The 15,000-nt window shown below is 58.7% G+C and overlaps 1 non-coding gene across 1 annotated transcript in view; it reads left to right on the top strand.

The window, feature by feature from the left end:
• The first annotated feature begins 14,943 nt into the window (after nt 1-14,943).
• LOC147036899 (18S ribosomal RNA) overlaps nt 14,944-15,000 on the top strand; it is a 1,909-nt gene continuing 1,852 nt past the window's right edge. The window contains exon 1 of the ribosomal RNA XR_015064857.1: nt 14,944-15,000. This exon is cut by the window's right edge and continues 1,852 nt beyond it. This is a non-coding gene — a ribosomal RNA (18S ribosomal RNA).

Here is a 15,000-nt window from a genome sequence, read left to right as displayed (position 1 = left end):
TCCATACTTCCAGAGCTCCATAGCTCCATAGCTCCATAGCTCCATAGCACCATAGCTCCATACTTCCAGAGCTCCATAGCTCCATAGCTCCATACTTCCATAGCTCCATAGCTCCATACTTCCATAGCACCAGAGCTCCATACCTCCAGAGCTCCATAGCTCCAGCCTGGGTGGCTGGTGGCTCCATAGCTCCATACTTCCATAGCTCCAGTCAGAGAGTTGGCGAAAATTGCACTAAGTGCGAAAGCCCATTCATTTACAAGGGCGTGTCCACAAGGCGGCGACATTTCCCCGTTACCGGTGGCTGCGCGGCAGGAGAGTGACAGAGCTTATCCGAGCGGCTGGAACTCTGCGCCGGCGTGGTCGAACGGCTGGCCTCGGTAGTTGAGGTACCAGGGGTGGGCCGGGGAGCTCCAGGCGGGTCTTGTGAGAGAGTGAAGCCGAGCGGCTGGAACTCTCGGCCGGCGTGGTCGAGCGGCTGGCCTCGGTAGTTGAGGTACCAGGGGTGGGCCGGGGAGCTCCAGGCGGGTCTTGTGAGAGAGTGAAGCCGAGCGGCTGGAACTCTCGGCCGGCCTGGTCGAGCGGCTGGCCTCGGTAGTTGAGGTACCAGGGGTGGGCTGGGGAGCTCCAGGCGGGGCTTGTGAGAGAGTGAAGCCGAGCGGCTGGAACTCTGGGCCGGTGTGGTTGAGCCACGGAGGGTGCTGGCTGGTGGCTCCATAGCTCCATAGCTCCATAGCTCCATAGCTCCATACTTCCATAGCTCCATAGCTCCATACTTCCATAGCTCCAGACTTCCATAGCTCCATAGCTCCATACTTCCATAGCTCCATACATCCATAGCTCCATAGCTCCATACTTCCATAGCTCCATAGCTCCATAGCTCCATAGCCCCAGAGCTCCATAGCTCCATAGCTCCATAGCTCCATAGCTCCATAGCTCCATAGCTCCAGAGCTCCAAACTTCCATAGCTCCAGAGCTCCAGCCTGGCTGGTGGCTCCATAGCTCCATACTTGCAGCCACGGAGCTGGCGAAAATTGCACTAAGTGCGAAAGCCCATTCATTTACAAGGGCGTGTCCACAAGGCGGCGACATTTCCCCGTTACCGGTGGCTGCTTAGCGGGAGAGTGGCAGAGCTTATCCGAGCGGCTGGAACTCTGCGCCGGCGTGGTCGAGCGGCTGGCCTCGGTAGTTGAGGTACCAGGGGCGGGCTGGGGAGCTCCAGGCGGGGCTTGTGAGAGAGTGAAGCCGAGCGGCTGGAACTCTGGGCCGGCCTGGTCGAGCGGCTGGCCTCGGTAGTTGAGGTACCAGGGGCGGGCTGGGGAGCTCCAGGCGGGGCTTGTGAGAGAGTGTAGCCGAGCTGCTGGAACTCTGGGCCGGCGTGGTTGAGCAGCATGCCCGCGGAGGTGGCTCTTCCATAGGCAGGGAGGGTGCTGGAGCTCCACACTTCCATAGGCAGGGAGGGTGCTGGAGCTCCACACTTCCATAGACAGGGAGGGTGCTGGAGCTCCACACTTCCATAGGCAGGGAGGGTGCTGGAGCTCCACACTTCCATAGGCAGGGAGGGTGCTGGAGCTCCACACTTCCATAGGCAGGGAGGGTGCTGGAGCTCCACACTTCCATAGGCAGGGAGGGTGCTGGAGCTCCACACTTCCATAGGCAGGGAGGGTGCTGGAGCTCCACACTTCCATAGGCAGGGAGGGTGCTGGAGCTCCACACTTCCATAGGCAGGGAGGGTGCTGGAGCTCCACACTTCCATAGGCAGGGAGGGTGCTGGAGCTCCACACTTCCATAGGCAGGGAGGGTGCTGGAGCTCCACACTTCCATAGGCAGGGAGGGTGCTGGAGCTCCACATCCACACTTCCAGCCACGGAGCATGCTGGCACTTCCACCTTGCTTGCTAAGTCGGCGTGATCTTGCCCAAAAAGTCCCTCCTCACCTCCAGCTGGAAGTGGAAAAAAATCCTCCACCTGCTTGGCCGAGGTTCTGGAAGCCAGCAGCTCGCAGAATGTTGCCAAAGTTTCACTGGAAGGAAAAGAAAAGAGAAGACCGAGTGCGCATTTCACCTACCGCCGAATGTCCACAAGAGGGAAGTGTCACTCCGTCGCAGAATCTGCGCCGACGCACTCGGCACCCTTCGAATTTATGGTGCCGGTGCGGGTGTTCTGGGTGCAAAAAGGCCGCCCAAGTGGTAGAAAAAAATCAGACTTCGTCTCTTAGGTCGAAATTAATGCCAAGTTTTGAAATGCGCTGGCAGGGGTGGACCAGGGCCCGTTAGAAGTGCTTAGCCGAGGTCCTGGAAGCCTAACCCGGCGTGATCTTGTGCAAAAAGCCGCTGCTGAGCTCCAGCTGGAAGTGTAAAAAGAACCGGGCTGGATCAAAAAAAGAACCGGGCGGCCCGTTAAAATTGCTTAGCCGAGGTCCTGGAACCCTAACCCGGCGTGATCTTGTGCAAAAAGCCGCTGCTGAGCTCCAGCTGGAAGTGTAAAAAGAACCGGGCTGGTTCAAAAAAAGAACCGGGCGACCCGTTAGAAGTGCTTAGCCGAGGTCCTGGAAGCCTAACCCGGCGTGATCTTGTGCAAAAAGCCGCTGCTGAGCTCCAGCTGGAAGTGGAAAAAGAACCGGGCTGGATCAAAAAAGAACCGGGCGACCCGTTAAAATTGCTTAGCCGAGGTCCTGGAAGCCTAACACGGCGTGATCTTGTGCAAAAAGCCGCTCCCGAGCTCCAGCTGGAAGTGTAAAAAGAACCGGGCTGGATAAAAAAAGAACCGGGCTGGATCAAAAAAGAACCGGGGGACCCGTTAAAATTGCTTAGCCGAGGTCCTGGAAGCCTAACCCGGCGTGATCTTGTGCAAAAAGCCGCTCCCGAGCTCCAGCTGGAAGTGTAAAAAGAACCGGGCTGGATAAAAAAAGAACCGGGCTGGATCAAAAAAGAACCGGGGGACCCGTTAAAATTGCTTTGCCGAGGTCCTGGAAGCCTAACCCGGCGTGATCTTGTGCAAAAAGCCGCTCCCGAGCTCCAGCTGGAAGTGTAAAAAGAACCGGGCTGGATAAAAAAAAGAACCGGGCTGGATCAAAAAAGAACCGGGCGACCCGTTAAAATTGCTTAGCCGAGGTCCTGGAAGCCTAACACGGCGTGATCTTGTGCAAAAAGCCGCTCCCGAGCTCCAGCTGGAAGTGTAAAAAGAACCGGGCTGGATAAAAAAAGAACCGGGCTGGATCAAAAAAGAACCGGGCGACCCGTTAAAATTGCTTAGCCGAGGTCCTGGAAGCCTAACACGGCGTGATCTTGTGCAAAAAGCCGGTCCCGAGCTCCAGCTGGAAGTGTAAAAAGAACCAGGCTGGATAAAAAAAAGAACCGGGCTGGATCAAAAAAGAACCGGGCGACCCGTTAAAATTGCTTAGCCGAGGTCCTGGAAGCCTAACCCGGCGTGATCTTGTGCAAAAAGCCGCTCCCGAGCTCCAGCTGGAAGTTTAAAAAGAACCGGGCTGGATCAAAAAAAGAACCGGGCTGGTTCAAAAAAGAACCGGGCGACCCGTTAAAATTGCTTAGCCGAGGTCCTGGAAGCCTAACCCGGCGTGATCTTGTGCAAAAAGCCGCTCCCGAGCTCCAGCTGGAAGTTTAAAAAGAACCGGGCTGGATCAAAAAAAGAACCGGGCTGGTTCAAAAAAGAACCGGGCGACCCGTTAAAATTGCTTAGCCGAGGTCCTGGAAGCCTAACACGGCGTGATCTTGTGCAAAAAGCCGCTCCCGAGCTCCAGCTGGAAGTGTAAAAAGAACCAGGCTGGATAAAAAAAAGAACCGGGCTGGATCAAAAAAGAACCGGGCGACCCGTTAAAATTGCTTAGCCGAGGTCCTGGAAGCCTAACACGGCGTGTTCTTGTGCAAAAAGCCGCTCCCGAGCTCCAGCTGGAAGTGTAAAAAGAACCAGGCTGGATAAAAAAAAGAACCGGGCTGGATCAAAAAAGAACCGGGCGACCCGTTAAAATTGCTTAGCCGAGGTCCTGGAAGCCTAACACGGCGTGATCTTGTGCAAAAAGCCGCTCCCGAGCTCCAGCTGGAAGTGTAAAAAGAACCGGGCTGGATAAAAAAAGAACCGGGCTGGATAAAAAAAAGAACCGGGCGACCCGTTAAAATTGCTTAGCCGAGGTCCTGGAAGCCTAACACGGCGTGTTCTTGTGCAAAAAGCCGCTCCCGAGCTCCAGCTGGAAGTGTAAAAAGAACCGGGCTGGATAAAAAAAGAACCGGGCTGGATAAAAAAAAAGAACCGGGCGACCCGTTAAAATTGCTTAGCCGAGGTCCTGGAAGCCTAACACGGCGTGTTCTTGTGCAAAAAGCCGCTCCCGAGCTCCAGCTGGAAGTGTAAAAAGAACCGGGCTGGATAAAAAAAAGAACCGGGCTGGATCAAAAAAGAACCGGGCGACCCGTTAAAATTGCTTAGCCGAGGTCCTGGAAGCCTAACCCGGCGTGATCTTGCCCGAAATTCGGCCTCTATACTTCCATTTTAGGTACCAGGCGCTCATAGTGTGTTGGTCCCACTAGTCAGTGTACTGGTCCCCCTCGCTAGTGTACTGGTCCCCCTAGTCAGTGTACTCATCCAGTTACCCCCCGTTTTCCAAAACACCATCGGCACGTATAAGGGGGGGACTCCTGAGAGAGATGAGGTATATGCCAGCGCAACACCAATCCGCTCCGCGCTGGTTCCCATGTCGGCTACGGATGAATAAAACCAGCCTGTCCCCCCTGGAGCTCACGAGACACGGAATTTTTTCTAAGTGCCAACGGCTCTTCCGAGCAAACGTGTCCGCTCCGGCTGGTTCCCCCGTCGGCCTCGAATGACGAAAAATGCCGGTCTCCGCCCGGAGCTCATGACAAACGAAAAATTTTCTAAGTGCCAACGGCACTAGCGAGCGAATGTGTCCGCTCGGCGCTGGTTCCCGGGTCGAACCCGGAAGACGAAAAACGCCGGTCTCCGCCCGGAGCTCATGACAAACGAAAAATCTTCTAAGTGCCAACGGCACTAGCGAGCGAATGTGTCCGCTCGGCGCTGGTTCCCGGGTCGAACCCGGAAGACGAAAAACGCCGGTCTCCGCCCGGAGCTCATGACAAACGAAAAATTTTCTAAGTGCCAACGGCACTAGCGAGCGAATGTGTCCGCTCGGCGCTGGTTCCCGGGTCGAACCCGGAAGACGAAAAACGCCGCTCTCCGCCCGGAGCTCATGACAAACGAAAAATTTTCTAAGTGCCAACGGCACTAGCGAGCGAATGTGTCCGCTCGGCGCTGGTTCCCGGGTCGAACCCGGAAGACGAAAAACGCCGCTCTCCGCCCGGAGCTCATGACAAATGAAAAATTTTCTAAGTGCCAACGGCACTAGCGAGCGAATGTGTCCGCTCGGCGCTGGTTCCCGGGTCGAACCCGGAAGACGAAAAACGCCGCTCTCCGCCCGGAGCTCATGACAAACGAAAAATTTTCTAAGTGCCAACGGCACTAGCGAGCGAATGTGTCCGCTCGGCGCTGGTTCCCGGGTCGAACCCGGAAGACGAAAAACGCCGGTCTCCGCCCGGAGCTCATGACAAACGAAAAATTTTCTAAGTGCCAACGGCACTAGCGAGCGAATGTGTCCGCTCGGCGCTGGTTCCCGGGTCGAACCCGGAAGACGAAAAACGCCGGTCTCCGCCCGGAGCTCATGACAAACGAAAAATTTTCTAAGTGCCAACGGCACTAGCGAGCGAATGTGTCCGCTCGGCGCTGGTTCCCGGGTCGAACCCGGAAGACGAAAAACGCCGCTCTCCGCCCGGAGCTCATGACAAACGAAAAATTTTCTAAGTGCCAACGGCACTAGCGAGCGAATGTGTCCGCTCGGCGCTGGTTCCCGGGTCGAACCCGGAAGACGAAAAACGCCGGTCTCCGCCCGGAGCTCATGACAAACGAAAAATTTTCTAAGTGCCAACGGCACTAGCGAGCGAATGTGTCCGCTCGGCGCTGGTTCCCGGGTCGGACCCGGAAGACGAAAAACGCCGGTCCTCGCCTGGAGGTCCCAGCAAAATCGGCGAAAAAACGACTAAGTGTCAACTTTCGAAAAAACGGCTAAGTGTCGACTTTCGAAAAAACGGCTAAGTGTCAACTTTCGAAAAAACGGCTAAGTGTCAACTTTCGAAAAAACGACTAAGTGCCCACGGCTCTGCGGGGCTTGTGAGTCCGCCCCGCGCCGGTTCGGCGGTCGGCCTCAAAAAGCAAAAAATCAGCCTCTCTCCCTGGAGCTCACCAAAAATTTGTCGAAATTTTTCTAAGTTCTCCTCGAGGTACCAGGGGGTGAGGTACCCGGGCTAAGGTGCAGTACCTTTTTTGGTCTTCAGGTGCGCCAGAGTACAATGAAATGGTCCCAGTAGTCAGTGTACTCATCGACTTTCCCCCCGTTTTCCAAAGCACCTCGTTTACGAGTATGGAGGAGATGGTGCTGGTCTCCCCACGGCGTCGGACACGCCGTCCTCGACAGCACAAGGTCGGATAGAAGACCTGGAAAGCGCCGTGGCACGCGCTGGAGGTGGGCACTTTGGCGAAAAAACGACTAAGTGTCAACTTTCGAAAAAACGACTAAGTGTCAACTTTCGAAAAAACGGCTAAGTGTCAACTTTCGAAAAAACGACTAAGTGTCACCTCTCTGAAAAAATGGCAAAGTGTCGCCTCTCTGAAAATTTTCTAAGTGCCCACGGCTCTGCGGGCTCGTGCATCCGAGCCGCGCCGGTTCTGCAACCGGCCTAGAATGACGAAAAATAACGGTCTCCTCCTGGAGCTCACAGCCAATTGTGGCGAAAAAGTGGCAAAGTGCCCACGGCTCTGCGGGCTCGTGCATCCGACCCGCGCCGGTTCTGCAGCCGGCCTAGAATGACGAAAAATAACGGTCTCCTCCTGGAGCTCACAGCCAACTTGGCAAAAAGTTTCTAAGTGCCCACGGCCCTGCCGAGCTTTGGCGTCCGCCCAGCGCCGGTTCCGCAGTCGGCCTCGAATGACGAAAAATAACGGTCTCCTCCTGGAGCTCACAGCCAACTTGGCAAAAAGTTTCTAAGTGCCCACGGCCCTGCCGAGCTTTGGCGTCCGCCCAGCGCCGGTTCCGCAGTCGGCCTCGAATGACGAAAAATAACGGTCTCCTCCTGGAGCTCACAGCCAACTTGGCAAAAAGTTTCTAAGTGCCCACGGCCCTGCCGAGCTTTGGCGTCCGCCCAGCGCCGGTTCCGCAGTCGGCCTCGAATGACGAAAAATAACGGTCTCCTCCTGGAGCTCACAGCCAACTTGGCAAAAAGTTTCTAAGTGCCCACGGCCCTGCCGAGCTTTGGCGTCCGCCCAGCGCCGGTTCCGCAGTCGGCCTCGAATGACGAAAAATAACGGTCTCCTCCTGGAGCTCACAGCCAACTTGGCAAAAAGTTTCTAAGTGCCCACGGCCCTGCCGAGCTTTGGCGTCCGCCCAGCGCCGGTTCCGCAGTCGGCCTCGAATGACGAAAAATAACGGTCTCCTCCTGGAGCTCACAGCCAACTTGGCAAAAAGTTTCTAAGTGCCCACGGCCCTGCCGAGCTTTGGCGTCCGCCCAGCGCCGGTTCCGCAGTCGGCCTCGAATGACGAAAAATAACGGTCTCCTCCTGGAGCTCACAGCCAACTTGGCAAAAAGTTTCTAAGTGCCCACGGCCCTGCCGAGCTTTGGCGTCCGCCCAGCGCCGGTTCCGCAGTCGGCCTCGAATGACGAAAAATAACGGTCTCCTCCTGGAGCTCACAGCCAACTTGGCAAAAAGTTTCTAAGTGCCCACGGCCCTGCCGAGCTTTGGCGTCCGCCCAGCGCCGGTTCCGCAGTCGGCCTCGAATGACGAAAAATAACGGTCTCCTCCTGGAGCTCACAGCCAACTTGGCAAAAAGTTTCTAAGTGCCCACGGCCCTGCCGAGCTTTGGCGTCCGCCCAGCGCCGGTTCCGCAGTCGGCCTCGAATGACGAAAAATAACGGTCTCCTCCTGGAGCTCACAGCCAACTTGGCAAAAAGTTTCTAAGTGCCCACGGCCCTGCCGAGCTTTGGCGTCCGCCCAGCGCCGGTTCCGCAGTCGGCCTCGAATGACGAAAAATAACGGTCTCCTCCTGGAGCTCACAGCCAACTTGGCAAAAAGTTTCTAAGTGCCCACGGCCCTGCCGAGCTTTGGCGTCCGCCCAGCGCCGGTTCCGCAGTCGGCCTCGAATGACGAAAAATAACGGTCTCCTCCTGGAGCTCACAGCCAACTTGGCAAAAAGTTTCTAAGTGCCCACGGCCCTGCCGAGCTTTGGCGTCCGCCCAGCGCCGGTTCCGCAGTCGGCCTCGAATGACGAAAAATAACGGTCTCCTCCTGGAGCTCACAGCCAACTTGGCAAAAAGTTTCTAAGTGCCCACGGCCCTGCCGAGCTTTGGCGTCCGCCCAGCGCCGGTTCCGCAGTCGGCCTCGAATGACGAAAAATAACGGTCTCCTCCTGGAGCTCACAGCCAACTTGGCAAAAAGTTTCTAAGTGCCCACGGCCCTGCCGAGCTTTGGCGTCCGCCCAGCGCCGGTTCCGCAGTCGGCCTCGAATGACGAAAAATAACGGTCTCCTCCTGGAGCTCACAGCCAACTTGGCAAAAAGTTTCTAAGTGCCCACGGCCCTGCCGAGCTTTGGCGTCCGCCCAGCGCCGGTTCCGCAGTCGGCCTCGAATGACGAAAAATAACGGTCTCCTCCTGGAGCTCACAGCCAACTTGGCAAAAAGTTTCTAAGTGCCCACGGCCCTGCCGAGCTTTGGCGTCCGCCCAGCGCCGGTTCCGCAGTCGGCCTCGAATGACGAAAAATAACGGTCTCCTCCTGGAGCTCACAGCCAACTTGGCAAAAAGTTTCTAAGTGTCACATCTCTGAAAAAACGGCTAAGTGTCGACTTTCGAAAAAACGGCAAAGTGTCACATCTCTGAAAAAACGGCTAAGTGTCGACTTTCGAAAAAACGGCTAAGTGTCAACTTTCGAAAAAACGGCTAAGTGTCGCCTCTCTGAAAAAACGGCAAAGTGTCAACTTTCGAAAAAACGACAGAGTGTCGCCTCTCTGAAAAAACGACTAAGTGTCGACTCTGAGAAAATGGCAAAGTGCCCACGGCTCTGCGGGCTCGTGCATCCGACCCGCGCCGGTTCCCCAGCCGGCCTGAAATAAGGCAAAACCAGCCTCTCCGCCTGGAGCTCAGAGCCAACTTGGCGAATATTTTCTAAGTGCCCACGGCTCTGCGTGGCTACGGCGTCTGCCCAGCGCCGGTTCCTGGGTCGAACCCCGAGGACGAGGAATGCCGGTCTCCGCCTGGAGGTCCCAGCTTAATCGGCGAAAATTTTCTAAGTGCCCACGGCTCTGCCGGGCTCGTGCATCCGACCCGCGCCGGTTCCCCAGCCGGCCTGAAATAAGGCAAAACCAGGCTCTCCCCTGGAGCTCAGAGCCAATTGTGGCGAAAAAACGACTAAGTGTCAACTTTCGAAAAAACGACTAAGTGTCAACTTTCCAAAAAAACGGCTAAGTGTCGACTTTCGAAAAAACGGCTAAGTGTCAACTTTCGAAAAAACGACTAAGTGTCGCCTCTGAAAAAACGACTAAGTGTCGCCTCTCTGAAAAAACGACTAAGTGCCCACGGCTCTGCGGGGCTTGTGAGTCCGCCCCGCGCCGGTTCGGCGGTCGGCCTCAAAAAGCGAAAAATCAGCCTCTCTCCCTGGAGCTCACCAAAAATTTGTCGAAATTTTTCTAAGTTCTCCTCGAGGTACCAGGGGGTGAGGTACCCGGGCTAAGGTGCAGTACCTTTTTTGGTCTTCAGGTGCGCCAGAGTACAATGAAATGGTCCCAGTAGTCAGTGTACTCATCGACTTTCCCCCCGTTTTCCAAAGCACCCCGTTTACGAGTATGGAGGAGATGGTGCTGGTCTCCCCACGGCGTCGGACACGCCGTCCTCGACAGCACAAGGTCGGATAGAAGACCTGAAAAGCGCCGTGGCACGCGCTGGAGGTGTCACTGTGGCGAAAAAGTGACTAAGTGTCAACTTTCGAAAAAACGGCTAAGTGTCAACTTTCGAAAAAACGGCTAAGTGTCAACTTTCGAAAAAACGGCTAAGTGTCAACTTTCGAAAAAACGACAAAGTGTCACCTCTCTGAAAAAACGGCAAAGTGTCAACTTTCGAAAAAACGGCTAAGTGTCAACTTTCGAAAAAACGACTAAGTGTCACCTCTCTGAAAAAATGGCAAAGTGTCAACTGCGAATGTGGTGGTGCATGGAAGGAAGTGGAGGACGGCCGCCTCCTTAAACACAGGCCGAAGAGGAGCGTCAGGGCCGGCTCCTTAAACACGGACCGAGTGTCGCCCTTAACACAGACCTTAAACACAGGCCGGAGAGGAGCGTCAGGGCCAGGCTCCTCAAACATGGACAGAGTTTCGCCCTTAACACAGACCAAGGGGAGGACGGCCGCCTCCTTAAACACAGGCCGGAGAGGAGCGTCAGGGCCAGGCTCCTCAAACATGGACCGAGTGTCGCCCTTAACACAGACCAAGGGGAGGACGGCCGCCTCCTTAAACACAGGCCGGAGAGGAGCGTCAGGGCCAGGCTCCTCAAACATGGACAGAGTGTCGCCCTTAACACAGACCAAGGGGAGGACGGCCGCCTCCTTAAACACAGGCCGGAGAGGAGCGTCAGGGCCAGGCTCCTCAAACATGGACCGAGTGTCGCCCTTAACACAGACCAAGGGGAGGACGGCCGCCTCCTTAAACACAGGCCGGAGAGGAGCGTCAGGGCCAGGCTCCTCAAACATGGACCGAGTGTCGCCCTTAACACGGACCAAGGGGAGGACGGCCGCCTCCTTAAACACAGGCCGGAGAGGAGCGTCAGGGCCAGGCTCCTCAAACATGGACCGAGTGTCGCCCTTAACACGGACCAAGGGGAGGACGGCCGCCTCCTTAAACACAGGCCGGAGAGGAGCGTCAGGGCCAGGCTCCTCAAACATGGACCGAGTGTCGCCCTTAACACAGACCAAGGGGAGGACGGCCGCCTCCTTAAACACAGGCCGGAGAGGAGCGTCAGGGCCAGGCTCCTCAAACATGGACCGAGTGTCGCCCTTAACACAGACCAAGCGGAGGACGGCCGCCTCCCTAAATACAGGCCGAACCGGAGCGCGAGTGTCGCTCCTTAAACACGGACCGAGTGGAGGACGGCCGCCTCCTTAAACACAGGCCGAACAAAATGACACAAAGTGTCAACTGCGAATGTTGTCCATCCAAGGAAGGAGCGTGATGCCCGGCCGGCTCCTTAAACACAGGCCGAGAGTCGCCCCGGACGGTCCGCCTCGCGGCGCCCGTCTGCTCGGATAAAATGACACAAAGTGTCAACTACGAATGTTGTCCATCCAAGGAAGGAGCGTGATGCCCGGCCGGCTCCTTAAACACAGGCCGAGAGTCGCCCCGGACGGTCCGCCTCGCGGCGCCCGTCTGCTCGGATAAAATGACACAAAGTGTCAACTGCGAATGTTGTCCATCCAAGGAAGGAGCGTGATGCCCGGCCGGCTCCTTAAACACAGGCCGAGAGTCGCCCCGGACGGTCCGCCTCGCGGCGCCCGCCCGCTCGGATAAAATGACACAAAGTGTCAACTACGAATGTTGTCCATCCAAGGAAGGAGCGTGATGCCCGGCCGGCTCCTTAAACACAGGCCGAGAGTCGCCCCGGACGGTCCGCCTCGCGGCGCCCGTCTGCTCGGATAAAATGACACAAAGTGTCAACTACGAATGTTGTCCATCCAAGGAAGGAGCGTGATGCCCGGCCGGCTCCTTAAACACAGGCCGAGAGTCGCCCCGGACGGTCCGCCTCGCGGCGCCCGTCTGCTCGGATAAAATGACACAAAGTGTCAACTGCGAATGTTGTCCATCCAAGGAAGGAGCGTGATGCCCGGCCGGCTCCTTAAACACAGGCCGAGAGTCGCCCCGGACGGTCCGCCTCGCGGCGCCCGCCCGCTCGGATAAAATGACACAAAGTGTCAACTACGAATGTTGTCCATCCAAGGAAGGAGCGTGATGCCCGGCCGGCTCCTTAAACACAGGCCGAGAGTCGCCCCGGACGGTCGCCTCGCGGCGCCCGTCTGCTCGGATAAAATGACACAAAGTGTCAACTACGAATGTTGTCCATCCAAGGAGGGAGCGTGATGCCCGGCCGGCTCCGAAAACACAGGCCGAGAGTCGCCCCGGACGGTCCGCCTCGCGGCGCCCGTCTGCTCGGATAAAATGACACAAAGTGTCAACTGCGAATGTTGTCCATCCAAGGAAGGAGCGTGATGCCCGGCCGGCTCCTTAAACACAGGCCGAGAGTCGCCCCGGACGGTCCGCCTCGCGGCGCCCGCCCGCTCGGATAAAATGACACAAAGTGTCAACTACGAATGTTGTCCATCCAAGGAAGGAGCGTGATGCCCGGCCGGCTCCTTAAACACAGGCCGAGAGTCGCCCCGGACGGTCGCCTCGCGGCGCCCGTCTGCTCGGATAAAATGACACAAAGTGTCAACTACGAATGTTGTCCATCCAAGGAGGGAGCGTGATGCCCGGCCGGCTCCGAAAACACAGGCCGAGAGTCGCCCCGGACGGTCCGCCTCGCGGCGCCCGTCTGCTCGGATAAAATGACACAAAGTGTCAACTGCGAATGTTGTCCATCCAAGGAAGGAGCGTGATGCCCGGCCGGCTCCTTAAACACAGGCCGAGAGTCGCCCCGGACGGTCCGCCTCGCGGCGCCCGCCCGCTCGGATAAAATGACACAAAGTGTCAACTACGAATGTTGTCCATCCAAGGAGGGAGCGTGAGGCCCGGCCGGCTCCGAAAACACAGGCCGAGAGTCGCCCCGGACGGTCCGCCTCTCGAGGCGCCCGCCCGCTCGGATAAAATGACACAAAGTGTCAACTACGAATGTTGTCCATCCAAGGAGGGAGCGTGAGGCCCGGCCGGCTCCGAAAACACAGGCCGAGAGTCGCCCCGGACGGTCCGCCTCTCGAGGCGCCCGCCCGCTCGGATAAAATGACACAAAGTGTCAACTACGAATGTTGTCCATCCAAGGAGGGAGCGTGATGCCCGGCCGGCTCCGAAAACACAGGCCGAGATTCGACCCCGGACGGGCCGTCTTCTCCCGGCGCCCGCCCGCGTACGCCCCCCATCCCCGGTCGCCCGTCTGCTCCCGGCGGGCCTCCGAGTACCCCCTCACCCAACTGACCGACTGGCACTCATGACCCGCCTTGGTAGGGCCTCCATCGGCCTCGGCTCGTCCGACGTCGGGTGGACGGTTCCTACCCACTGCGGGTCGCACTCTAGCGCCCCGGCCGCTGCGTGAGCGTGCGCTCCCCGCGCCGCCCCGCAGGCCCCGGCGCGACCGTACTGCGGCGAGACCGAGACGACCCGGTTTGGCATCCATCCCACCTAGCCACGATCCACGGAGGCCGAGCGAGCGGCTGAGTGTCGGGCGCCGCGCGTGCGAGCGTCCGCCGGCCGCGCCGGTCCTTCCGCGAATGTCGTTTCTCAAACCCTCCGGCTTGATAGCGGCGGCACCACGGGAAGCCGTCCACACACACCGTCCGACCTCTATCCGAAAAGCCTTCCCGACCAACCGCGGTCGCGGGGGCGTCTGTCGCTCCGCATCGGGGGGGCGTATGGCTTCCGCGCTACGCGCTGCGGGCTCGGGGGGGCCGCAACGGCTGAGTCTGACTCGGCCGGGGCGCAGCTTCCCTCCCGGCAGTCAGCAATAGTGCCGATCGCGCCTGCCACCAGCCCCCTCCCCGACGGGTTCGTCGGCGCCGGCTGGCCGCCGTCCGCCTTCGTTCCCCGAGGGTTCCCAACCAGCGCCGATCCAACTCCGCATCCTGGCCGCACGCAGTGCGTGCCTCGCGCGGGTAAGTCGCCGGCGCAGCGCCGCAGCTCCCGACCCCCGCGTACGGGAATAGTTGAGGGCCTCAGCGGGCCGCACCGACCGAGTCCGACTCGGGCCGGGGCGCAGATTCCCGCTTGGGTGACCGAACGTTCTCTGCTCGGGCCGGAGGGCCGACGCCCGTCCCCCCCCGTCGTCCCCCACGGACCGCCTCCGAGGCCACTTCGCACGGCTCATCCTCGGCTCCCTACCAATGCTTAATCGATGGGGCCGCCCGGCCGGATTCGCGCCACCCTGTCCACCGCGAGTCTCCCCAGACTAACCCGAGTTACCGCCCAGCTCGCCTAACCTTGCACTCGCTCTGCCAAACGGTCGTGTAGTCGGCGGGCCGTCCTACGGGTCGCCCTCCCTCCCCAAACGCGCGGCGGGATAGCGGCAAGGCGGCGGCGGCGGCCAGCGGCGTCGGGGCGCTCGCACCGGAGAAGAGGCGTCTTACGAGGCCGGGCGCAGCTCCCTCTCGTTTACTTGCTGAGTAGCGGCGCTCGAAGGTTCCGCGGCGAGCGCGGCTCATCCCATTGAATGTCCCTGCACCAGGCTCCATCGAAGGGCCGCCCGGCCGGATTCGCACCCCCCTGTCCACCGCGAAGTCCCCTCGACTAACCCGAGTTACCGCCCAGTTCGCCTAACCTTGCATCGCCCCGCCAAACGAGCGAGTTGTCGGCCGTCCTGCGGGTCGCCACCGGCCCCAAACGTGCGGAGGGATAGCGGCAAGGCGGCGGCGGCGGCCAGCGGCGTCGGGGTCGACCTAGCACCGGAGAAGAGGTGTCTTACGAGGCCGGGCGCAGCTCCTCTCGTTTAGGGGTCCGCGAGGGTCGCATTCGAGGTTCCGCGTCCTCGGCTTCGGCTGCGCCGGGTCCAGCCCGATCCATCTCACCCCGCGGCAGCGTCAGACCACCTAGAGCCCCCGCGAACCGCGGCCGGCGTCCGGAAAACAGTCGCGCGAGCCCCCGCTCCGGCGGGCCGGCGAGCGAGAGGCGCTACCCAGCCACCCTCTCTCCTACCTGGTTGATCCTGCCAGTAGCATATGCTTGTCTCAAAGATTAAGCCATGCAAGT

This window comes from Syngnathus leptorhynchus, unplaced genomic scaffold, assembly GCF_054491065.1.
Source record: "Syngnathus leptorhynchus isolate UIUO unplaced genomic scaffold, UIUO_Slep HiC_scaffold_376, whole genome shotgun sequence".
Classification (NCBI taxonomy): domain Eukaryota; kingdom Metazoa; phylum Chordata; class Actinopteri; order Syngnathiformes; family Syngnathidae; genus Syngnathus; species Syngnathus leptorhynchus.
The sequence above is the reverse complement of the archived record's forward strand: the minus strand, read 5'-3'. Positions and strand labels throughout refer to the sequence as shown.